A 26,263-nucleotide genomic window follows, 5' to 3' on the forward strand; every position below is an offset into this window, starting at 1 on the left:
ACTTTATCTTTTATGTGCAGGTCTATCTGATGCCATTCTCCATCTGTAATGTTCACCTGCTCTGGAAAGCCAAGCCTCAGCGTGGTCAGGTCTTGTCTGAAGATGAGAAGGAGCCGACCGCTCGTAATCTCTTTGGGAATGGAAACAAAACCACATTAACAGCAGTGCGGCTGGAGCAGACTAAGAATGGAATTCAACTGTGATTGTCAATATAGACTTACTTTTACTTAATGTTACTCATGACTTCATAATTGTATTTGTATCTCTTAGCCTTGTAATTTGTAACTCATTGCACTGTACTTGTTACTTTTTGAATTGTGATTTGTTACTTGTGATTTGTTACTCATTGCATTGTACTTGTGATTTGACTCTCTAATGTACCGTGTAGATATTCAATAAATGTGGTTTAGTTCTAGATTTCTTCTCAGTTTGAATCAATTAAAGCACAAGAAAAACATACAAGCTTCTCTTCCTCCTAAGAAAGCTCAAAAGGAAGCATAGGGGGGGTGGGTATGGTATATAATAACTATTAAATAACCATATATAATAACTATACACTATAAGGGAGAGAATGTGCTCTGCCTCTCCTCTCTAGTTGTTGATGCCACTGCTCCTTCTCTCTACGCCCTTTCCTGATACTCACCAACTGCGATGAAGTTCTTACTGTCTCTTGACGCTCCGCTGTGTAGTAATAATCCGTCTGTGCCGTCGCTTACACACTCCAGCGATAAACGGATGTCCGAGCAGTGGCCGATAGGATGAATCCATGCATAGCCGTTACCGTGAAATGTTCTGAGCCTGCTGACAGCGTGGCCAAAGGAACCAAGTCAAACAGCGGCACCTAGAAAGACAAATGGAAATATTTTAGTTTCAGAGGTAGACTGTCTGAAGTTGGTGATGTAAGGGATAAGTCACACAGGAAATGGTCCAGAGAATCTGCCTACCTGTAACCGGTGAGAGTCGACATGCAAGTCCCACCATTCAGGCAAGGGTTTTGGGGCAGAGAATAACAGTTCTGGTAAAAATCGTTTCTGCGCAGGACATGTTTCTGACTTGGGGAATTGAGACTAAAGATGCGCTGCACCCGCCATCCTGCGAACAGAACTCAATGGATACTTGGGAATTCCTTTCCTTCAGAACTGATCGGATCTGTCATTGAGAAGAATACAAAAAAACTCAGTTAAGACGGCACCAAAAACTTATCTAGACACCATCACAGTTCTGTTGCCATTAGGCACCCCAGGACCAGCTCCATCCCACAACAAATGCAGATAAAGATGATTAAAACGCATCGCTCTTAGATCTTTACTTTAGTTATAAAGTAATAAACCCCCGGCTGTACCCTCAGACATTCAAAATCAAGGGAATTATTTCCACAAAACTCTGAAAGACAAACAGGATACATCTAGATATCACGAGACTGATAAATATTCTGCATTTTGTAATATCATTAATTTTAAGAGACAGCCGACGTTATTCTCACTCAGTAATAACGCCATAAACACTCTGTCCATACCTTCTCTCTCTGGGCTGTCAATAAGCTCCGTAAGATCTCGGGTTTGTGGCAGGAGGCAGCTCCGCATAGTGAAAATGTCACGTCGGTCGCGTTATCCTCTGCATTCACCACACTGAAGATGTGGATATGGCTGGGATGGGCAGCTGCCACGTCTGCCAGGACGGCCTGGAGCGGGTCACGTCTGCTGACTCCAAACTCATCCTTCTCTGTGAATTCCTCTGCTGTAATGCCTAAAATGCGGGTTAAAAAGTTGTGACTGAGAAGCAGAGATAGTAACATATTTACCCAGATAGGAGCGGGGAAGGGAATTGGGGTTACGCACTGAGTAGGACAGGGGTCACTTAATGCCAAGAGCGTTCCTGTCCCACCATTTCCTTTTATCCCTATGCAGGGATACTACATCATTTTAATGTCTTCATGGTACAATGTAAAGGAGTCCAGGGAAATGGTTACATATATATGTAGCTCTGGTGACCTGTACATCACTTCTTTATCTAGTGCAAACTCTATGATGGTCAAACCAGGCAGTCTTCCCATCAAATGTCCCAGCGGAGTCCTACAAGAATCTACCTGAGACCCCTCCGCACAACTTATTACTTACTTGTGAGTCTCAGAGACACCAAGCTGCGGAAGGCGTCACTTCCAATCTCTTGTACATACATTTTGATAGTAGAGAAGGTATCTGGCCACACACCGCCAGAAACCGTAATATTGAGGTCGTACGTTCCCTGCGGAGGTCTCTCGGTCATTAGGATTGTCGCGTTGTTTTGGTTCAACCAAAAATACCTACAGAAAAAAAACTGTCAATGCAATATTATCTTCCTCAGACACGTCTTCTAACTCCCACATACACCAGACACGTCTTCTCTCTCCCTCATACACCAGACACGTCTTCTCTCTCCCTCATACACCAGACACGTCTTCTCTCTCCGTCATACACCAGACACGTCTTCTCTCTCCTTCATACACCCAGGGCCAGCCTTAGGGGTGTGCGACCTGTGCGGCCGCACAGGGCGCCATGGCAACAGGGGAGCCTGCCTGGGACTTAAATTAAAGCATCGTTTTTCTGTTTTGTTGTTTTTTTTTAACTTTATTTAACATGGATGATGTTAAATAAAGTTAAAACAAACAAAAAAAACCCGATGTTTCAATTTAAGTCCTGGCAGAGGCGCCGAGCGGTTGCTCGTGACGTTTTCAGCGACCGCTCGGCGCCCCTCACTCTTAATATTCCGGCGCTCAGCTGTGAAGCACGCACCGCGGCAGATCGGGAAAACGGACGCCTCCCGCTTCCACCGCAGGACTCCGGCAACGAGGTAAGTAAGGATAGGGAGAAGGGGCAGAGGAAGGGGGCAGTGAGAAGGGGAATGGGGGGGGGGCAGTGAGAAGGGGCAGAGTGGGGGGAGGGGCAGTGAGAAGGGGATGGGGGTGGCGCCAGAAGAGTAGTCCGCACAGGGCACCAGAATACTTAAGGCCGGCTCTGCATACACCAGACACTTCAGCTCTCTCCCTCATATATCACACATGTATTCTCCCTCTCTTATACAACAGACACGTCTGCTCACTCCCTCATACACCAGACATGTCGTCTCTCTCCCTCATACACCAGACATGTCGTCTCTCTCCCTCATACACCAGACATGTCTGTTTGTTCCCTCATACACCAGACACGTCTGCTGACTCTCTCATACACCAGAAACGTCTTCTCTCATACACCAGACACATCTTCTCTCTTCCTCATACAACAGACACTTCGTCTCTCTCCCTCATACACCAGACACGTCTTCTTTCTCCCTCATGCACCAGACACGTCTTCTCTCTCCCTCATACACCAGACACGTCTTCTCTCTCCCTCATACACCAGACACGTCTTCTCTCTCCCTCATACACCAGACACGTCTTCTCTCTCCCTCATACACCAGACACTTCAACTCTCTCCCTCATATATCAGACATGTCTTCTTGCTCCCTCATATATCAGACATGTATTCTCCCTCTCTTATACAAGAGACACGTCTGCTCACTCCCTCATACACCTGACATGTCGTCTCTCTCCCTCATACACCAGACACGTCTGTTTGTTCCCTCATACACCAGACACATCTTCTCTCATACACCAGACACATCTTCTCTCTTTATCATACAAAAGACACGTCTTCTCTCACCCTCATACACCAGACATGTCTTCTTGCTCCCTCATACACCAGACATGTCTTATGGAGCAAGAAGACATGTCTGATGTATGAGGGAGTGAGCTGAAGTATCTGGTGTATGAGCGAAAGAGAAGACGTGTCTGGTTTATGAGGGAGCGAGAAGACGTGTCTGGTTTATGAGGGAGCGAGAAGACATGTCTGGTGTATGAGGGAGCAAGATGACATGTCTGTTGTATAAGAAAGGGAGAAGACATAGCTGGCGTATGAGGTAGCAAGCAGATGTATCTGTTGCATTTGAGAGAGAGAAGACATGTCTGGTGTATGAGGAAGTGAGAAGACACGTCTGGTGTATGAGGACGTGAGAAGACACGTCTGGTGTATGAGGGTGCGACATTACGTGCCTGGTGTATGAGGGTGCGAGATTACGTGCCTATTGTATAAGAGAGGGAGAAGGCAAGTCTGCTGTATGAGGTAGAGAGAAGACGTGTCTGGTGTATGAGGGGGAGAGAAGACGTGTATGAGGGGGAGAGAAGATGTGTCTGGTGTTTGAGTAGGAGAGAATATGTGTCTGCTGTATGAGGGAGAGGGAAGACGTGTCTCGTGTATGAGGGAGAGGGAAGACGTGTCTCGTGTATGAGGGAGAGAGAAGACGTGTCTCGTGTATGACGGAGAGAGAAGACGTGTCTGGTGTATGAGGGAGAGAGAAGACGTGTCTGGTGTATGAGGGAGAGATAAGACGTGTCTGGTGTATGAGCGAAAGAGAAGATGTGTCTGGTTTACGAGGGAGCGAGAAGACGTGTCTGGTTTATGAGGGAGCGAGAAGACGTGTCTGGTTTATGAGGGAGCGAGAAGACATGTCTGGTGTTTGAGGAGCAAGATGACATGTCTGTTGTATGAGAAAGGGAGAAGACATAGCTGGCGTATGAAATAGCAAGCAGATGTGTCTGGTGGATGAGAGAGAGAGAAGACATGTCTGGTGTATGAGGGAGAGAGAAGACGTGTCTGGTGTATGAGGGAGAGAGAAGACGTGTCTGGTGTATGAGGGAGAGAGAAGACGTGTCTGGTGTATGAGGGAGAGAGAAGACGTGTCTGGTGTATAAAGGAGAGAGAAGACATGTCTGGTGTATGAGAGAGGGAGAATTCATGTTTCGTATATGAGGGAGAGAGCAGACGTGTCTGTTGTATGAGGGAGCGAGAAGACGTGTCTGTTGTATAAGAAAGGGAGAAGACATATCTGGCGTATGAGGAAGCAAGCAGATGTGTCTGGTGGATGAGGGAGAGAGAAGACATGTCTGGTATATAAGGGAGCGAGAAGACATGTCTGGTTTATGAGGGAGGGAGAAGACGTGTTGTGTATGAGGGAGGAAAAAAAAAAATATATATATATCATACATGTCTTTTCGCTCCCTCATACACCAGAGACTTTATCTTGCTCCCTCATACATCAGACATGTCTTCTCACTCCCTCATACACCAGACACGTCTTCTCTCTCCCTCATACACCAGACACGTCCTCTCTCCCTCATACACCAGACACGTCTTCTCTCTCCCTCATACACCAGACACGTCTTCTCTCTCCCTCATACACCAAACACATCTTCTCTCTCCGTCATACACATCCTCTCTCTCCCTCATACACTAGACATGTCTTCTCTCTGCCTGATACACCAGATACACTTCTTCTCGCTCCTTCATACACCAGACATGTCTTCTCGCTCCCTCATACACCAGACACACCTTCCCTCTCCTTCATGCACCAGACACGGCTTCTCAGTCCTTCATACACCAGACCCATCTTCTCTCTCCCTCATACAGTAGACATGTCTTCTCCCTCCCTTATACAATAGACTCGTAATCTCGCACCCTCATACATCAGTCACGTAATCTCGCTCCCTCATATACCAGACATCCCTTTTCCCTCTCTTATACAACACGTCATCCCACTCCCTCATACACCAGACACGTCTTCTCTCTCCCTCATACACCAGACACATCTTTTCTCTCCCTCATACACCAGACACGTCTTCTCCCTCTCTTATACACCTGACACGTCTACTTCCTCTCTTATACAACATGTCCTCTCACTCCGTCATTTATCAGACACATCTATCTCCCTCATACACCAGACACGTCTGCTCAATCCTTCATACACCAGACGTGTCATCCAGTTCCTTCATACACCTTATAGACCGGCACTAAAGATCGTCCTACCTTAGCAGTGATCCACCTGAATGATCAAAGTCTGACATCTCAAACACTTGTCATGACAGAGTATTCCAATTTACCTCTGGATTGATGAATAAATATCCATCAACTTCTCTGAGACCTCTTTAAGCAACTGGTCAGCCACCGGCCGACATGGTCAACCTATAACCCATTGCGTGTCAATAGTGAAGTGCATTAATGACCATGAAATGCGTGTGTTATTCGAGCCATGGAACTCACCTGGGTATTTGAGAGACGGCGGAATAGTGTTTTATATCCCATCTTCATCCAGCACAACGACCTTCCCAATCTCTGCTGATGACCACCCGGCTGTTTTAAACAAGAAAAAATGGTAAGACATTCATAAGTTTGTCTGCATTCGTGCCCATCTGTATTTTTAATCATTTGTCCTACATTCTGCTGTCAGGAACTGTACAATATACGATCAGCATGCCCTGCCGGAGAATTAACTAGGACTAATTTCCAATACGTCCCTCCTGTTTAGCTCAGTTAAGCGCGGAATGAAAATAACTCTGACAGCCATTAACGTTGCCTAAAGATTATTCATTCGCTGTTGCTGCTCACTTTCACTTGGCGGCGTTTCCCAGGAGGGGTTTTTGGATGTAAACTCATTGTGCAGATTTAAAGCGATCTAATAAATATCAACTCTTATATTTTACATGTCATTAGCCTACTTAAAAAATGTAAAAAAATAAATAAAAAATAAGAATGGGCATGAGCGTCTGTCCTTGGCAAGGAGATTAATTATTTTTTCCTTTGTTTCGATCTCTCGTATGCTTAAATGATTCATTCATTTTATGTACATATATAAAATTCATATTTATAAATCTTCTAGCAAAAAATGACATGTCTAGAACGACCTTTATCTTACAGCCACCATTCGCCGCGGGTCTCTATAATCAATTTAAAAACAAACATTATTCCTGCCTCTTTATCAAGAGAACGTACGTATAACCAAACTGATGTTCGGGGGGGGGGTGGGGGATAGGAAGGGTTATTAAAGACTTGGTGACAAGAAGAAAATTAGATTTCTGAGCCAAAACATGTAAAATAATGCATCTGGGACAGAGAACGTAAAGATATAATTCTGATGGTCATTTGGCAAAGTAAAAGTAAACGGTGCTCCGTTCTCTGCAGTATCCAGATCCACAGCATACAAAAAATCCGATGTCTCGTTGACATGGACGCTCTGAGGCCAGACTGCGTTTTCCCAAACAATAGGTTTGTACGGAGCAGCCAATGCTGGCCCGTTGTCGTTAACATCCAGAAGGTCTAGAATGACAGTTGCGCTTCCTGTTTGAAATGGGATACCCCGGTCTGAGGCTACAATGACCAGGTGGTATTGGGAAGTCAACTCCCGGTCTAGGGCTTTCACCACTTTGACAGCCCCACTTTGGTCAACATACAACTGACCGAAGACATCAGACTCCGCGTGAATGCCATAAGCAAACTGTCCATTTAATTCGGAGTCGGCGTCAGAAGCTGTGACATGCGTAACGGTAGAGCCCACGGTTATATTTTCCAAGAAAGGGGGCACTTGCAAAACAGATGGTCATTGCAGTCCTGTAACTCGATCAGGCAGTGGGAAACTGAAGAAAAATCACAGTCCCGGACCTCGATGGTAAGGTTAAATCTCCGTTCCTCAGGGATCTCATAATCCAGCTTCTTATTAAGTTTAATTATCGCGTGTTTCTCCTTTTGGTTGCTTTCAATAGTGAATGCGTGGCCTGGGTCTCCTCCAACGATGCTAAATGACAATAAAGCGTTTTCTCCATCATCTTCATCTACTGCCACCACCTGAAGGACGTTAGAGTTGATTTCACTTGTCTCCCAGACGGTAGCATGCCACGTATCCTGGGTGAACACCGGAGCGTGATCGTTGATATCTAGAACATGAATAGTTGCCGTACCGTTGGAACTCATTCCTCCGCCGTCTTCAACTTCAATAAGAAGAAAGTAAGTATCTATCTCTTCACGGAAAACTAATATGCATACAATCCGCGGACAGACCCTGCGGCTCGGAAACAATTTATACAGCCGTGTTATTCCAAAGCTCTTGAAGATGAGATGAATGTGGACGGGAATTTGTTTCAATGGATAACACGAGTATAACTGATGCCCCATGTCAATGGCTCATTTTTTTATTTTTTTATTTCTGGCCCAATTGCCCCAATAACGCATTTTATCGGGGTTAATTTGTTCTCATTTGCAAACCGTGCTGCTCTTCAGAGGAGCGTTAGGATGTAGATCCTTCTGAACACCATTATAAATTCACGATATTAAGCCGTTTGTGAAGCCTGAAGCTGCTTCTAGAATAGTTTTCATTAGCATTGCATAAAAGAATACATTTCATTTTTTGTGCATAACTTAATTTAAATACACAAAAAGTGACATGATTTGCATTAGCTTCTGGCAGGTTAAAGTCATTTTATACGAACAGAACTGCATGAGTTAATCCCTGGGTTTCTTTACATGTTGACAGGTGTGCCCAACCCTAAATATTTAAAAGGTGAGGAGGTAACAGGGCTGAGAGTTACCAACGTAACAATTGACCCTCCCTCTGGCACTGCAGCAGGATCAGACTTTGGGGTATTTTAGCAGGATCAGATGTTGGGGTGTGGAGGGGTATGGGTATCTCAGCAGGATCAGATGTTAGGGTAAAGAGGGGTATGGCTATCTCAGCAGGATCAGACGTTGGGGTATGGAGGGGTATGGGTATCTCAGCAGGATCAGACCATGGGGTATGGAAGGGTATGGGTATCTCAGCAGGATCAGACGTTGGGGTATGGAGGGGTATGGGTATCTCAGCAGGATCAGACCTTGGGGTATGGAAGGGTATGGGTATCTCAGCAGGATCAGACGTTAGGTATGAAGGGCTATGGGCACCTCAGCAGGATGAGGCATTGGGGTTTTATGGGCTATGGGCACTGCTTTGTGAAGATACATCGGGGTGGTTTGTGGGCAACTTAGCAGGAACAGACCTTGGGGTATGGAGTGGCATGGGTATCTCAGCAGGATCAGACCTTGGGGTAGGGAGGGGTATGGGTATCTCGGCAGGACCTTGGGGTGGGGAGGGTTGTGGGCAACTATTTAGGAATAGATCTTGGGATGTATGCTGCATTTCTTTTTTTTTTTTTTATATATAATTTATTGGATTTTTCAAATATAAAAAACACATATTAAAAAAACCATACACAGTATATGAAGAATATACACAACAATTCATTAGTAAACTAGAGTTACAACTCTTACTGATACAAACCCATTATAATTAAGGAATAAAATGAGCTACTCAGGTCCACTTCAAATAAACTACATTAATATCCTTAAACAGTAATGAGGCATATATAAATCTTCATAATACCCTACATTCATACACAAACACGCAGGACGCAAACAAACGAGAGTGGCGGTGGGAAGGGTAGAGGTTAAGATATTGGTAACTATAATGTACTCCGAGGACTCTATACCCATTGGGGTCTTTCATTTCATAAATACCTAATACAATCCACTATATGCAGACTTAAAGATCTTGAAATTTACTCCAATCTAAAAATATAACAGAGAAGTGAGATTTTAATTTCATCAATAATTAGTTTGAATTCCAAGAATAATACAAATTCAGAGAGAGACTCAAGGGAATTAAAGTTAGCACCCAAAAGAGGGTATCTATATGATAGAGACAGAATCGTTTGAATAAGTATCCGTAATATAGTTAAACCACAAGGACCATATCTGATTATATCTAGACAAATTTTGATTCGTCAAATAGAAATATTTCTCCATCTTAGCTTGATGGGTTATTTGATCAATTATTTCTTTCCAAGTAGGAGATTCAGCTTTCCTCCATGCTCTAGCAATACATATTTTAATAGCTAATAAGATGTTAACTGCCAATAATTTAAATGCGCTAATTGAAGGAGGAAGAGCTAGATGAAAAAGCCAGGTATAAGAATGGATGGAAAAGTTGCATCTAAAAATAAACGAAAGAAGCTTAGTAACTTCTAACTTAATACTATCCAGTTTGCAACATGCCCACCAAATATGCAGTTGAGTCCCCTCCTCATAGCCACATCTCCAACATAAGTTAGAACTTGCATTAGAAAATTTACTTAGCCGGGAGGGAACTAAGTACCAGCGATGTAGCAACTTAAAAAACATCTCTTGTATATTAATTGCATGCACCGCATTCCTGACTTGTGTCCAGGAATCAGCCCAACTCTCGATAAGTAATATAACCTGACAATCAATTTTCTATAGAAGCAGGTATTATGTCGTTCTTTTGCGTATCAAGATACGCTGACATCGAAGAGATTAATTTTTTTTTCTGATGCTTATTAATTAATAAATCTAATTCTGAAGGAGGATGGACCATCTTGGAATTCAAAAGGTGCTTCAATCTAATATATAAAAATAATTCTTTATCAGGAAGCTTAAATTTAGTTTGTAAATCGGAAAAACTGAGGAATGAATCATTCACTTGTAAATCTCCAAGAGTATTAATATTATTTGAGGTCCAATTTAGTAATTCAATATTCTGAATATAATATTTAAGGACCTTCAAAGGAGTAAGGATTGTAAATTCCGCATCTGTACTTTCAAGTGATCTAAACTTATAGCTTGTTTTTATTGCGTCCATTATAATCGGATTCATAAGATTTACTTTTTTCGAAATAGAGCGGCTAAGCCAAAAGAAATTAAATAAATCATACTCGTTTGCCTGATTACGTTCGCAATACAGCCATCCCAAATTTGTATCCTTTTTAATGTCCCAAAATAGGACATGTGTAAACATTACAGCTTCGTGCAACATTCTAATATCTGGAAATCCCAGGCCCAGATATCTATAACTTCTTTTTATTATTTTCTGACTTATTCTGGATTTACCCGATTTCCAAACAAAGGAGAGAGCCATTCTAGAAAATGTATCCAAAATGTAACCCGGCACTCGAAGAGGTATTGTCCTAAATAGATATATAATTTTAGGGATTAAATAAGATTTTACCATATTAATTCTGCCAAGCCAAGATAATTCTATTAATTTCAATTTTTCTATAGAGGAGGCAAGATTATTCAGTACGATTTCATAATTCAAAAATACTAATTTTTTTAGATCAAACATTAATTTAATTCCAAGATAGTCCACCGACTCTTTTGAACAATCTAAATGATATTGGTCCGCAAAAAAAGTCTTTTGAGCAGAAGAGATATATGCTGAAATCACCTGGGTCTTAGCAAAGTTCAATTTGTAATTCTAATATAGACTGAATTCTCGGATGGCTGACAGGGCCGCAGGGACTGATACCTCTGGATTTGTCAAAGTGAGTATGACATCATCAGCATATAATGTTATTTTAAAGGATTGTTCTTTAATTCTCATCCCTTCAATATCTTGTGATGACCTAATTTGAATCGCCAAAGGTTCAATTGTTAGCGCATAAAGCAGAGGTGCCAGCGGACACCCCTGTCTAGTACCATCGGCGATATCAAAAAATGTAGAATTTAAAGCAGGACCTGTGACTTTAGCGGTAGGATTACTATAAAGAGCCATTGTACTCGACTTGAAAAAACCCGTAATCCCTACCGCGTCCAGAGTCGCACTCAAAAAATTCCATCTTACCCTATCGAACGCCTTCTCGGCATCTAAAGCAAGAAACACTGAAGGAATGCGAGTATAATGCACCTGCGCAATCAAATCTAATAATTTCCGAGTATTATCTTCCCCATTTCTGCCACTAATAAATCCAGATTGATCTGGATGAATCAGATCCATTATTACTTTACTTAATCTCTTTGCTAAGATTTTAGAGTAGATCTTTGCATCTACATTTATCAAAGAGATCGGTCTATAATTTGAAAGAAAACAGGGATCCTTCCCTGCCTTTGGGATTGGACAGATAGAAGCTTGGAGAAAATCTTTAGAGGCTACACCATCTTCTCCAATCTTATTAAAGACTCTCAACAAAAGAGAAGAAATCAAAGGATCTAACGATTTATAAAAAATTGCTGTGTACCCATCTGGGCCAGGTGATTTCCCATTCTTTAGATTTAAAATAGCTTCTCTTATTTCAGGTAATGAGAAAGGTCTCTTAATATATTCAGCTTTTTCTCTAGATAATTTTGGAATTGGAAGATTACGCAGGAAACGTTCAATACGAGTAAGCGAGATATCTCTTGCTCTAAGATTATAAAGGGATTTATAATAACCTCTAAAGGCTTCTGTAATTTGTGAGGGGTCCAGCAGTGCATTATTATTAACTATTAATTTTTTTATTCTATGTCTTTGAATTACTGACTTAATTTTATTAGTTATCCACTTATTCGGACGATTATTATCATAATACCACCTCTGTTTGGAATACGAGATAGCTCGCTCTAATCTCTCATCCAATTTGATTTTAATCTCCCTCTGAATCATTGTTATTTCCTTAGTCAGATCCGAAGTGGGGTTTAATTTATTGATACGTTCGGCCTTTGCCAGTGCTATATAAAGTTCAGACATAGTTCTACCTTTTTGCTTATTAATAAAGGCATCAGTTTTTATTAAATAGCCTCTTAATGTGCATTTAAATGCCCCCCATAAAGTAGAATCTTGAACCAAGCCATTGTCGTTTATCTGCAAAAATTGCTGAGCTTCTTTAAGAAGATTTTGCTTATATAAGTCGGATTTAAAATTGAACTCATTCAATCTCCATCCCGGTCTAACACTATGTTTAAGTTGATCGCTCAAAGAAAAAAAAACTGGTGCATGGTCAGACCAGGAAATATTCCCGATACGAGATGAAATACAATTTTTTAAAGCTACTAAATTAGTATAAACTGCATCAATCCTTGAATAAGAGAGGTGTCTATTAGAAAAAAATGTATAATCCCTTTCTACAGGGTGTTGGGTCCTCCATATATCAAATAAATTATAATTTTCGGTAAGTGTAGACAGTCTCCGAGCCATATTCCCTGCGGCCCTGTCGAAGGATCTACTATCTCTTAATTTCTTATCTAAATCCACATTTAAGACACAATTCAGATCTCCTCCAAATAATAAGATGCCTCTTTTAACTTCCTCCGTTCTTTTAATGAGTAACGTCAAAAATTTCACCGGATAATCATTGGGAGCATAGGCATTAACCAAAGTGTAAATTACATCGTTTAATTTACATATCAATATAACATATCTACCAAGCAGATCACTCTCATGAAATATATAATCAAACTTCATTTCAGTAGCCAAAATTATCGCGGCACCCCTTTTTTTTTTAGTTGATAAATTAGATGAATAAATAATAGGGTACTTTTTAAATTTCCAGTACGTAGAACCTCTATCATCCCAATGTGTCTCCTGCACAAAGCAGATCGATATCTTTTCTCTAATTAAGGTTTCATATAAATACATCCTCTTTTGAGGTGTGTTTAAACCTTGGGCATTTATAGTAACTAAGTTTATCATTTTATTTTAAACTTCACCCCATAGTGTCTGATCCAAATTCTCCCGATCCACCAATAGCCCTCTACCGCGAGCCCACCGCCACAACTCACAAACATACCTTTCATACTCAAGAGATACAGAAAATTATGCATCTCCAGCTCTGATACCAAAATAAAATCAGAGCACACTCAGGTGGAGACGCGAGGAGATAGAGAAATGGCGAGAAAATCATGCTCGGGAAAAAGAGAAAAAAAAAAACAAAAAAAAAAAACATTTCATACATAGAGCGCAGCAATATCGTTTCATACATTAGTACTTTATAATGATCTCGTTATTACCAAGTAAACAAATAATATAGGAATAACACCTTACCATGTTCACAATAATAATCTGTGCTCTATTATATATTCCCTTAACATAGCTGACTCTCCAGTTAATCAATCATCAGCTAGTCACTATATTTCAGTCTTTTACAGACCTATTTATAAAAAGTTAAATATTTAGAAAAAAATTCATAAAGTGCTAATATGTAGTATCCATTCTAAAATACTCATAATACTCTCAAATATCTTAACATATAATAACAGTGTTAATATACCCTTTACAATATTCATAAATATTAAACTAAATCTAATACATAGATTCGCTCAATACCTGAGCAAATCACTATAGATCTGTGCTTTAAATATCCCCTTTATATAATTTCATTCTGTGCATAGTGTATCGCCTTTATATAAAATAAAAAACAAAAAAATCATAAAATAGTGCACGGCGATACTGTTTCATACACCAGTAATCTATAATAATCTTGTTATTATCCAGTAAATAAGTAATTTAACAGTATCACCTATATCATATTCAAGAATGTATAATCTGTGCTCTATTTTGTGTTCCCTTAATGTATCTGACTCACCAGTTCATCAGTCGTAAGGTGCTAGTATATGGTGTCCATTCTAAAGCAATCGTAGTAGTATCAAATATAATAGCAGTGATAATATCCCCTTTACAGTATATATAATTATTACCCTAAAACTAATATTTAAATTCCCTCAATTCATGAGGGGATCACTATAAATCCGTGCTTTAGGTATCTGCTTTGTATAATATTTATTCTGTGCAGGAAGTACATAATGTGTCAAGTTCTAAAAAAAAACGCAAAAAATAAAAAAATAAATTAATAAATAAATATCATGAAATAGTACACAGCGATACTGTTTCATACTCTAGTACTCTATAATAGTCTTGTTATTACCAAGTAAATAAGTTATACAACAGTATCAACTATGCCATGTTCAAAATTTAATAATCTGTGCTCTATTTTGTATTCCCTTAATGTATCTGACAGAGTGTTTATTCTGTGCATAAAGTGCATACTATATCTTATTCTAAAAAAAAAAATAATAAAAAATAATAATTAATAATTAAATTTCGAGCATAAAAAACCGAATGCAGCTTCACTTTTGTTAATTGAGTTCTGTTAATTATGTTTGTTAATTCTGTTCTTCAGCCTGTACTAGAAAAGCTTTTGCCTTTTCTGGGTCTTCATAAATATGTTCTTGATGCCGAAATAAAAAGAATAATCTGGTTGGAAAAAGCCATCTGTATGTAATTCCCATCTTCCTCAGAATCATCTTTACATCTGAAAATTTACGTCTGCTATTTCTTGTTGCCAGGGATAAATCTGAGAACAACAATAAGTCTTTATACGGGTCCGGAAATTGCCTGGCTCTAGCCGCCTTCATCGGTAGATCTCTAATTTTATAGTTATTACAACATATAATCACATCTCTTGGTTTTTCCATATTGGGGAGGTTTCTTGGTTTTGGTAATCTGTGGATGCGCTCGAATGGGAAGTTTCCCAACATATCCTCTTTAATCACTGAGGAGGCCCATTTTTTGCAAAATATCTCTAACCGATCGTTAGAGACATCCTCAGGAATACCTCTTATACGAAGGTTTCTTCTCCTTAATCGATCCTCCATATCTGTAACTTTAATCTCTAAATTGTGCAGTTCTGCTTTAAAGAGTTTATTATGTGCATATAGTTGTTCTACCTCATTCCTCAAGGATTGTGTCTCAGTCGACAGTCTACTGATATTTTCTGAAATTAAATGGATGTCTTGCTTAAGATCTGACATATTTTCCTTGAGATCAGCTTTAATTTGTTCGCGGAGAGTTTCCAAGGCTTTTGTTAGACTTTCGTTAAAGGTTAATTCCGTAGAGTCAGCAGAGCTTTCAAGATTTGTTCTCTCAGGAGTTGCCATCAAACCAGGTAACGATTTCCTGAGTATATTCGCAGCTTTTGGGGAATAATATCCACTTATTGCACTCATTGCTTTTGTTTTAGTACTTTGAAGCTTTTCTTTATCCCTCTCTTTTTCTTTATCCTTTTTCGGCGGCATTATAGAAACGGTTTATATAATATCCAGCGAGTTGATATATTGCTCAAAAACTTATAATCAAATATAGGCTTTAAAGCTTAATATAATAATGTCCAGCAGATTGATATATTACTCACGAAGATATAATCAAATATGGTCTTTAAAGCTTAATATAGTAATATAGAGCATTTGGAGTTTCTGCAGTCTCTCCTAATATCAAAGATCTCTATCTCTATAGTACCTCCATGCATCTGCCATCGAAATCCAGCAAATCTGTCTCTGCGTCACTCCCGCTCTCTTATACCCCTCCAAAACAGCTCAGATCGCTCAATACTTCACAATTTTCAAACTTTATATTTTCCGCTTTTCTTTTTCCCCTTTTTTCTTCCGCTTTTTCCACCTCCAAGCTTCACCTCCTCACCGCTGGCCGCTTCTCCGTTTCAGCGTTTCACTCGCCGCTCGTATGCTGCATTTCTGTTGAGCAGTAAGGCCACTGTGCCAAAATAAACCCCATATTATCCTCACCAGAATTGGGTTGCCCATGTTTTCCAGGTCGAGCAGACTCTGATCCATCCGACGACATAACTTCTAGGAGATACGAGCCCTTGGTCTCCCGGTCAAACACGGCAGCTGTGTAAATGACTCCTGTCTGGGGATCGATGTGGAACAGAGCATGGTCTCCGCTGCGATCTTCTAAAATAGAATAGGTGATCTGGAGCAAGACAATCAGACCACAGTTAGCGCAGGCTGCCCTGAAAACACTTTGCTGATATAAGGTGGAACTGATGGAAAATCACAAATGCTCTTTGTTGCAAAGGCCTGGAAGCTTTTACTGAACATGTTCTGCCAGGACTACATATATTATTAACGTAACAGTAATGCCGGTGCGCAGGAAATGCTGCGATCCGATGAGCAAAAGGTCTGTCTGCTCTGCCGCAAACCAATTTAATTTCTCTTTATTATTTATTCGTGGCTTTAACTGACACGTGACCCCTCGACAATCAACAATCTGGCCCTAATACCAGACAGTGTTATCAGGCGAGAAAACCCCCTATGTGGCATCAGTAACTCTAATTAACGTGCTGACCCCCTGGTCTAGTGTAGATATTGGTATGGCCCTGTCCCACGGATCAGTATGGCCCTGTACTATGAACTGGTATACACCCCTGTCCTTTGAACCAGTATGGCCCTATCCTATGAATCAGTATTGCCCTGTCCCATGAATCGTTATGGCCCTGTGCTATAAACTGGTATGCACCCCTGTCCTCTTGATAGGTATGGCCCTATGCTATGAAATGTTATGGTCCTGTCCTATGAACTAGTATGGCCTTGTCCTGCTGATTGGTATGGCCCTGTCCTGCTGATTGGTATGGCGCTGTCCTGCTGATTGGTATGGCCCTGTCTTACAGATTGGTATGGCCCTGTTTTACAGATTGGTATGGCCCTGTCTTACAGATTGGTATGGCCCTGTCTTACAGATTGGTATGGCCCTGTCTTACAGATTGGTATGGCCCTGTCCTACAGATTGGTATGGCCCTGTCCTACAGATTGGTATGGCCCTGTCCTACAGATTGGTATGCCCCTGTCCTACAGACTGGTATGGCCCTGTCCTACAGACTGGTATGGCCCTGTCCTACAGATTGGTATGCCCCTGTCCTACAGATTGGTATGCCCCTGTCCTACAGATTGGTATGGCCCTGTCCTACAGATTGGTATGCCCCTGTCCTACAGACTGGTATGGCCCTGTTTTACAGACTGGTATGCCCGTCTTACAGACTGGTATGGCCCTGTCTTACAAACTGGTATGGCCCTGTTTTACAGATTGGTATGGCCCTGTCTTACAGATTGATATGCCCCTGTCCTACGGATTGGTATGGCCCTGTTTTATGGATTGGTATGGCCCTGTTTTATGGATTGGTATGGCCCTGTTTTATGGATTGGTATGGCCCTGTTTTATGGATTGGTATGGCCCTGTTTTACGGATTAATATGCCCCTGTTTTACAGATTGGTATGCCCCTGTTTTACAGATTGGTATGCCCCTGTCCTACGGATTGGTATGCCCCTGTCCTACGGATTGGTATGGCCATAAAGCACATTGTTTTACATGTGCAAATTACAGGAATATATGCTATGGCTAAAAGGACCAGGGATATCTGAAGAAAATGCGTCAATGGGTGCAGATTTTATAAGTTGGTACCGCATTTAGTATTCCTAGGAACACAGAGCTATAGGAGTCAGAGTGTGCGTGTGATGAGGTTTCACGTGTGAACTCACCTCTCCATTCAGTCCGAGATCTTGGTCAGATGCAGACACCTGGAGCACAAATGTTCCCAATTCAAGGCCTTCTGTAACGGTGGCCTCATATATGGACGACGTAAAGAAGGGCACATTGTCATTCACATCTGCAATATAAACAAGTCCGGCTTCACATTTGCTCTTCTAGCAGCGCAGGCACAGAATCGATATCCGGAGATTCTACCTGTAATGTTAATGTACACCGTAGTGAAGGCAGCCAATGGCACAGCAGCAACGGTCTGAGCTCGGATCTTCAGGATAAAAGTCCTGGTTGTTTCATAATCTAAAGGTTCAGCTACAAGAACGGAGGCAGAGCCTTCTTCTCGATTTACCGTCAGGTAGAAACGAACGGGCATGTTAGTCTCCGGGACCAATCCTTCCTCTAAATTGTACGTCACACGAGGGTCTCCCAGCAGTGAGGAAGCTTTAACGGTCTGTAGGAATGGCAGAACATTGTGTAATTAACAGTAAATTACAGTAAAAAGAAGCCCTCAACAGCAGGAAGTCAACTGGGAAATGACAGGCATTAGAAGGGTGATTAAGGCTCCTTAGTGGTGATGTCTCCATACCCCGTTCCCTCTCACTAGTTTCATATCAGGCCTAACCGGAAGCAGATGTCTAGATGGGTATGATCCCTGGTAGCCGGGCATGAGGGAGAAATCCATATTCAGATGAGATCATACACCAATGGGCGGAATCCTTCTATGACTCCTACCAATGGCTGGAAGCATTGTAAGGTGCTCAACCAATGGCTGGAAGCATTGTACAGTTCCCACCGACGGGTGGAAAAATTCCACTGGTTTCCAGGTCAGAGGTCACGTCATACCACAACAGGCGTATCTCTCATGGTATTTTCTGGAATCACCAGGTCATATCTTTCTTTTTCCCAGACCGGAGGCTGATTCTGAGCATCTGTGATTCGAACGGCTACTTCCACCTGCGTGCTTCTATTTCCTCCGTCCGCGGCCGTGACCTCTAGTGTTATTAATGATTTCTGATGGGGAAAAAAAAGTTAAGACAAAAAAATTAATTACATTCACTTAAACCTTCTCCATTCAGCAACCTCCCCGACAAAAAAAACAAACCCAAAATTGCTCTCCCAATTGATTTAAAAGCTGCGAGTGACAGATGGTTGAGGAGTTTCATGCACCACTCACATACTCTGGTACTCAAAGTGTTTTTTAGTTGTATGGTACTTTTTCTAGAGGGTTTTTCATTCTATCGCCCAACCAATTTCCAATTGCAGAGCTAACCAGAGGCACGTAAAAAAAACAAGAAAAAAAAAAAAAGACAGTGGACGATTCCCAGCAAACAGCTGGCCTTCTGCAATGGAGAGTCTCATTTAGCGGTAACCTCGGGGACTCACACGGGGGCCTTCCAATCAGTGTCCAGATGTCGTCGTCTGGTCGTAGAGACTTTTGATTTTAGAAAAAGCAAACATGACAGCTTGACAATGCCTTAAAACTATCCAAAAAGCCCCGTTACGTCCCCACTTAAAAAGCCACCAGCTGTGTTTGCAAAGCATAAAGTTGAAATATCCAAACACAAAGCTACTCGCTGTCATAAGAGATACATTGTAGTTTTGCAATATGTACATTAAACCGGTTACTTAATATTAGGAACAAAAGAGAGATACAAGTGCGCCATATTTTATTATTGCATTATATATATAGCGGCTTACAATCCTACTATAAGTCATATTGTATAAAGGGGTCTGGGGTCAGAAGGTGACCCCGCGATATTTTCATTTAAGAGTACTATCACTTGTTGAAAAGTAAGTTGGTTCTCTAAACACAGCATGTAAACGCTTGCTACGTTACCTGAGATATTGGCTGGCGAACATAAAGCCACCCCGTAGAGGTGTTAATGCTGAAGGCCACCGGTTCCTCTCCAGACACGGAGTACATGATCGTTCCATTCACGCCATAATCGTCATCACGGGCCGCAACGCGGAGGAAGCTGCTTCCCACGGCAGCATCTTCTCTCAGGAAATCTGGGACAAGAATGAAAACATTTGAATTCTATGTTGTCCACTGGGGTCCCAAATACCCCATGGGCGAGCTGGCCAAGCTCTTGTGGACCAGCAGATCTAGGAAGACTCTTAACGCTGAATTCCACTTAAAGCTATAATTAGAAGAGGACAGAGGAACATGATGGGGACTCGGTGCTTGTAGAGATCTCATACTCTACCCACGGAGACTCAATTACATTCGTAGTGGTTGTTCTCAAAGCTGGGGTCGTTGTCATTTTGGTCCTGGATCTGTATGTTGATCTGGCACAGCCCTATGAGAGGCTCGGCCGCCTGGTCTGTGGCTTTGATGGCGACGGGGAACTTTCTGCTTCTCCCGATCAAAGCTCTGAAGGGTTGTCAGGACTCCTGCGTGGGAAACGTGTTAAAGAAAGCACGGAGGCGATGTGACTGGCAATTCCTGCTATAACACGTGAAGAACATTTTCTCATAAGCTTTTGAGAAAAAAAGCTTGGCTGATTAACCTGACCTACAACCATGGTTAAAACCTGCATCGCCAAGCCTATCTGACCCACAGGTTTTAACAGAATCAAATGAAGCTCCATGATGTCACCTCTGGCTGTTGACCCTGGGGTAGAAGGGTAGAAGCGTATCCACCAATCCAGCAAAAAGCATATTAAAAACCTAGAACACAAATACACTGGGGAGGAAAGTGTGTCCTCGGTCACCGTGCCGCAGCCCATCTCTCCATACAATGTTTAAAGGGCTTTAAGGTATAGGAGGCGGTGGCACCTATGTCCGGATGGATGCTGAATGCAGGAAGAGAGCCCTCGCGATGAACGATCCCGTACTTCACTTGACCGTTGACGCCAACGTCTGCGTCTTTTGCCTCCACCTGCAGCACAGACGTTCCTGGGGGCTGCTTCTCCAGGACTATGGCGTGGTGACGGTACTGGGCACACTGGAAATAACGTTAAATCCACACATTTCTGTTAGGATCCGGCTACATCTTGGAGCCAAGGACAGTTCTAACGCGGCTTTAGTTCGTTGGCGTTCAGTAAGGGATGATTCTCCTAAGTGGTTTTCTGGAGTTTGATTTAATGTATGAGGTACCTGATGGAAGACGGGCTTGTTCTGGTTGACGTCATCGACTCTCACGACGACTGTAGTCGTGCTGGTGAGGCTGTGAGGACCCCCCGAAGCATTGTCATCTGTGGCGGTCACATTCAGAACATACTCGGCTCCATGATGCTTTGGAAGCAGGTTAGAACCAAGACGGATTATTCCTGTTAAATGGTTTGAGGATAAATCAGTCCCATTGTTACAAATCCTTAACCCAGGGTAAGTGATACCACCTACTCAACTATTTAGGAACTTCAAGTTATAGTTACTGTGACGGAATTCCGGTGAGGAACTCGATTTTATCTCGATGACTAATTTTCTTCTTTATGTAGCAGAATATGCGAGAAATCATCAGGTATCTGTAAAAAGCATCGGTGGCATTGGGGGGGGGGGTTAGTTATGGATGTATACAAAATATAGCTCTACGTACCTTTCTCGGAATCAATAATAAAGCTCCCTTCTTTATTTCCTTCCGAAATGTTGTAAGTCACATGATCTCCATCTGGATCAAAGGCATGTACGGTGGCAACCAGGGTGTTGGGAGCAGCTTCCTCCGATACAAACGTTCTGTATCTAGAAAACGGAGTACATAATCAAGTTCCTCCGCAGAGAAACGCTGCCAAGAGACCCATTCAGTGCTACCTCCTACCCCGAGGCTCGGCCAACACCAAACCTATAGGCCTTCTGAGCCAAAAACTCATCCCAGCCTCACCGGCCCTGGCAAAGAAGTTAGAGAATGAAGTCTATGCAGTCGCCTTCGTTGGGAGAGACCTGATGAACCGCAATGTATTACAATGTATTAGGTTATGGGAGTGAAGCTACAATATTTTACGCCATAAAGAAAAAAGACCGAACCGTGACCTTCTCCCCGGCAGAGACGTAATAGACGTTCTACGCCCGGCTTTAAAATGTATCGCGCTCCAAAGAATCGCGGCAGTTACAGACATGTCATCGTTAATAATAGGTTAAAAAAGAAAAAAAAAATTGCATGAATTTGTGCAAGCGGAAGAAATATGAAATGAGAAAACCCTGAATGAGAAAAAAGGGTAACCAACGGCCATTACGCCGAGACGTCTGCTCTGTCCAGATCACACGGCTGCAAATTGAAGGAGACTGGAGAGGAGATTATTTGTGAATCCCTCGTTTAATGCACCAGGCTGGAGGGACGCTAACGCCGCTCGACAACAAATAAAGTGACTTCGCGGGAAGTTCTCGCAAGACAAAGGAGGCGTTAAAGAATACAAGTAGGGCAACAATGTATCAGTTACAGAAGGTGCAAGTTTGTGATGGGGGAGAAGAAGGGAGAGAAGAAAGGATTCCGGCAATACACCGAGATGCGTTGATGGACAAAACAAAACAAACTTTGGCCCCTCGAGACGCCTCTCTTTAAACGACCATCTCACGCTCATTAAACTGACTAATGGCCCTGCAATCATTCTGACAATCAGGGCTATACACGGCACCCCGGGTAGAGCGAGTGCAACATACAGGACAACAGAAACGGCATTTCATACGCCATCACCCCGGCCTGCGGGGGGCAGTATAGAGTGGCTGTTAATTACCTGACAACACTATCCCTCTTCTAAAATGATCACCTAGCATTGTATTGCCCTCCCCTTTGGAAGCGAAGCTTAGAAAATTGCCCAAAGTTTAACAATTAATCTTTGGGAAAGATTGCCCAAAACTCTCAAGTTTGAATCTGTTTTGGATCCATTACTTCCACGCTGTGAAGCGGAAAGGTTTGCCAGCTCCATGTCGGCCCTACCCTAACTAAGAAGAGTCTCGTGAGCTGCACCTACGTGGTTTGAGAGAACTCCGGAGCTTCATCGTTCACGTTGGAGACACGGATGCGGACGGTGGCTGTCCCGGTGTTTGGGTCTTCTCCGTGGTCTATCGCCAGAACCACAAACTCGTAAAGATGGTTGGGCCTCTCGTAATCCAACTCCCGGACGGGGCTGATAACGCCCTCCTCGGAGATGCCAAAATCGGGGCTCAAAGAATAATAGGAAACCTCGCCATTCAAACCGGAGTAGTAGTCGGTGGCTGTCACTGGTTAGAAGCAAACATAACAACAATAAGCATGCGCGGCGCTCTGATACACCATATCATTACACATCATGTATGTAGGTAGTGTGTACCGTGCATTGTGAACCCGATACCATTTAACCCACCAAATAACGACACAGAGACTGAAATTGGATAAAGCAGGCCACAGCACAATTTTATTATAAACCATAAAACACTGTGTTGGCCCAAAACACCATAAACCAATAACAAGAATATACAATAACCGATAAATAATAAATACAAATATACATAACACATTACCATAACATATTCAAACATAACACAGGAATCGAATTAACCCCGTCCTTGCCGGCCTCTCACACTGCACAATCCAGACCACAGGTACTCACCTCCCCCCTCGTCCAAACAAAGATGACAGCTACCTTTCGCTGTCCCACCACCAATGCTAATCACCAGCCGTCCACAAGCTCGGTGGGCACGTCCAATAAAACACCAGAGGTTAGGGGAGGATTGAGCCTTCCATTACACCATCATCCAAACTCCATCACTTACCAAAAACAGACCGGCAAGGACACACAAACAGCCACTAATCAGCGGGGGCCCCCATCAGCACACGCCATGGCCTGACCGATAGCCTCCTGCAGAGCCAAATTGAAAAGATCCAAACCGATGTCATTCAAATGAACACCATCACTCCGAAACAAATTAGCCGCGTCCCTCTCAAACACCCTATGCCGAACCGTCACGCCATTAACGCGGAAATCCAACGATTAAATTTAACCCGCGACCGCTCCAGGGCCCGCTGGTTAGTCGCCACCCGCCAAAAATTCCGAGACACCACCTCGGACCATACCGGACATCAGGAAACAAAACCAGAAGCCTAGCGAGGTCCCGAAGAACCGTATCCCCCAGAGTCCTGACCGGGACTACCCCAAGATCATTCCCCCAGAGGTGAATCACCAGGACCGAGGAAGGACCCAACAACCGAGACAACCGAACCAGCTCAAGGAGGAGATGAACCCACCGCATCCCCCGCTTCCCGAACCACCGCACCTCAACCGCAAGAGGAGAGAACCCCAACTGCTCCCCGTTCGGGCGAACTGCCGCCCCCCTCCTGGCCCAGAAGACGAAGGAATGTCCAACGAGCCAGACTTGAGGGAGAACCACACCTACAAAAAACAGAGAACATTAAACAGGCATATCCAAACGAACATACGACCTAAAACGACCCGATCGCCAGCGCCCAATACGTTGCACTGAGGAATCAGGCAAACCAACCCGGGTATCCTCCGTGGCGGCACCAATCCGAAAGGAATGGCCCCCAAAAGACCCGGCAGGAACACCCAAGACTGACAGCGATTTAGGGGTTTATTTAAATGTATTTTAAAGTTAGATTTATTATTTAGTACTTTATTATATTTATTTAATGTTTATACTAGTGCTACCTACCGAGCTATAACTACCAACGTGTATTTGCATACCTAGATAGCTAAATTAGATGGGACAGGACTGGAAAAAAGCAGGACTGTCCCTGAAAAAGTTGGGTCTGTTGGCAGGTATGTGGATGGAAAAACGTTATAGTATGAAGTGTGAGTTATAGCGTTAATGCTAGTGAGTGTAGAAGTGAAGGCCAGGACAAATAAGAAGAGGAAAGGTCCTTGTGATTTGTGCATTGTACGTGTATGTGTTATGTGTGTTATGTGTGTTGTCACTGTGTGTTATATGTGTTATGTGTTATGTCACTGTGTTATTTGTGTTATTGTGTGTGTTATGTTTGGTTGGTTGGTTGTGTATCAGAAGGAAAATAATGAAATGGAAATGGAAAAGGAAATGGAAAAGGCGAATGAGTGGGCAATTGGCGACCCACTCACCTGTTTCACCCCAGAGCAAAGCATCCAAACACTGTCAGTCCTAGACGTTTGGCAGCGGACTTCCAGAGCTCAGACACAAGGCCCTAGCGTAAGCTGGCCACTCCGGCGGAGGTAGCAGGCGTTGCCACACCGCAAACAGACGCAGCCAGGGGGGAGAAACTGCCCTTACCATTAGGGACATTTTGGGCATGACTCTAGCCAGGAAGCGAACTGGCACAGAAGAGATGCTGGCACCACCACAACCACCACCACCACCACCAGCAGCAGCATTGAAAAATGGGAAAGGCGAATGAGTGGGCAATTGGCGACCCACTCACCTGTTTCACCCCAGGGCAAAGCACCCAAACACTGTCAGTCTTAGACGTTTGGCAGCAGACTTCCAGAGCTCAGACACTAGGCCCTAGCGTAAGCTGGCCACTCCGGCGGAGGTAGCAGGCGTTGCCACACCGCAAACAGATGCAGCCAGGGGGGAGAAACTGCCCTTACCATTAGGGACATTTGAGGCATGATTTCAGCCAGGAAGCGAACTGGCAGAGAAGAGACGCTGGCACCACCACCAGCAGCAGTAGCAACATTAGAAAAGGTAAATGAGTGGGCAATTGACGACCCGCTCACCTGTTTCACCCCAGGGCAAAGCATCCAAAGACTGTCAGTCCTTGGCGTTTAGGAGCAGACTTCCAGAACTCAGACACTAGGCCCTAGCGTAAATTGGCTACACCGGCGGAGGTAGCAGGCATTGCCACACCGCAGCAAGTGCAACCAGGGGGAGAAACTACCCTCTCCATTAGGGACATTTGAGGCATGATTTCAGCCAGGAAGCGAACTGGCAAAAGATACTGGCACAACCACCAGCAGCAGCGTTGGAAACGGAAAAAGGTGAATGAGTGGGCAATTGACGACCCGCTCACCTGTTTCACCCCAGGGCAAAGCATGAAAGTCTGTCAAGTCCATGGCGTTTGGGAGCGGACTTCCAGAACTCAGACACTAGGCCCTAGCGTAAATTGGCTACACCGGCGGAGGTAGCAGACGTTGCCACACCACAAACACGTGCAACCAAGGGGAGAAACTACCTTAAACATGACTGCTTAAACCCATAGCAAGGTGAACAAACAAGAAGAACCAAATAACCCCACCCAAACCCCCTGAAATAAAGACACTAGACACCATTGAGTGGGATAGGGCATTTGGCCACAGCTTTATTAAAACCATTCCCCAGGCCAGCGGAAACCAAACATACACATCTGAAAACAACCTGCCAGCTGCTGAGCGCTAGGCCCAACAG

The 26,263-nt window shown here is 43.1% G+C and overlaps 1 pseudogene; it reads right to left on the bottom strand.

Moving 5' to 3' along the window:
- Positions 1-712: 712 nt before the first annotated feature.
- The window catches only part of LOC149298462 (neural-cadherin-like), a 49,436-nt pseudogene continuing 23,885 nt past the window's right edge, over positions 713-26,263 (bottom strand).

This window comes from Sceloporus occidentalis, unplaced genomic scaffold, assembly GCF_023333645.1.
Source record: "Sceloporus occidentalis isolate IW3139 unplaced genomic scaffold, rSceOcc1.0.p SCAF_32, whole genome shotgun sequence".
NCBI lineage: Eukaryota > Metazoa > Chordata > Lepidosauria > Squamata > Phrynosomatidae > Sceloporus > Sceloporus occidentalis.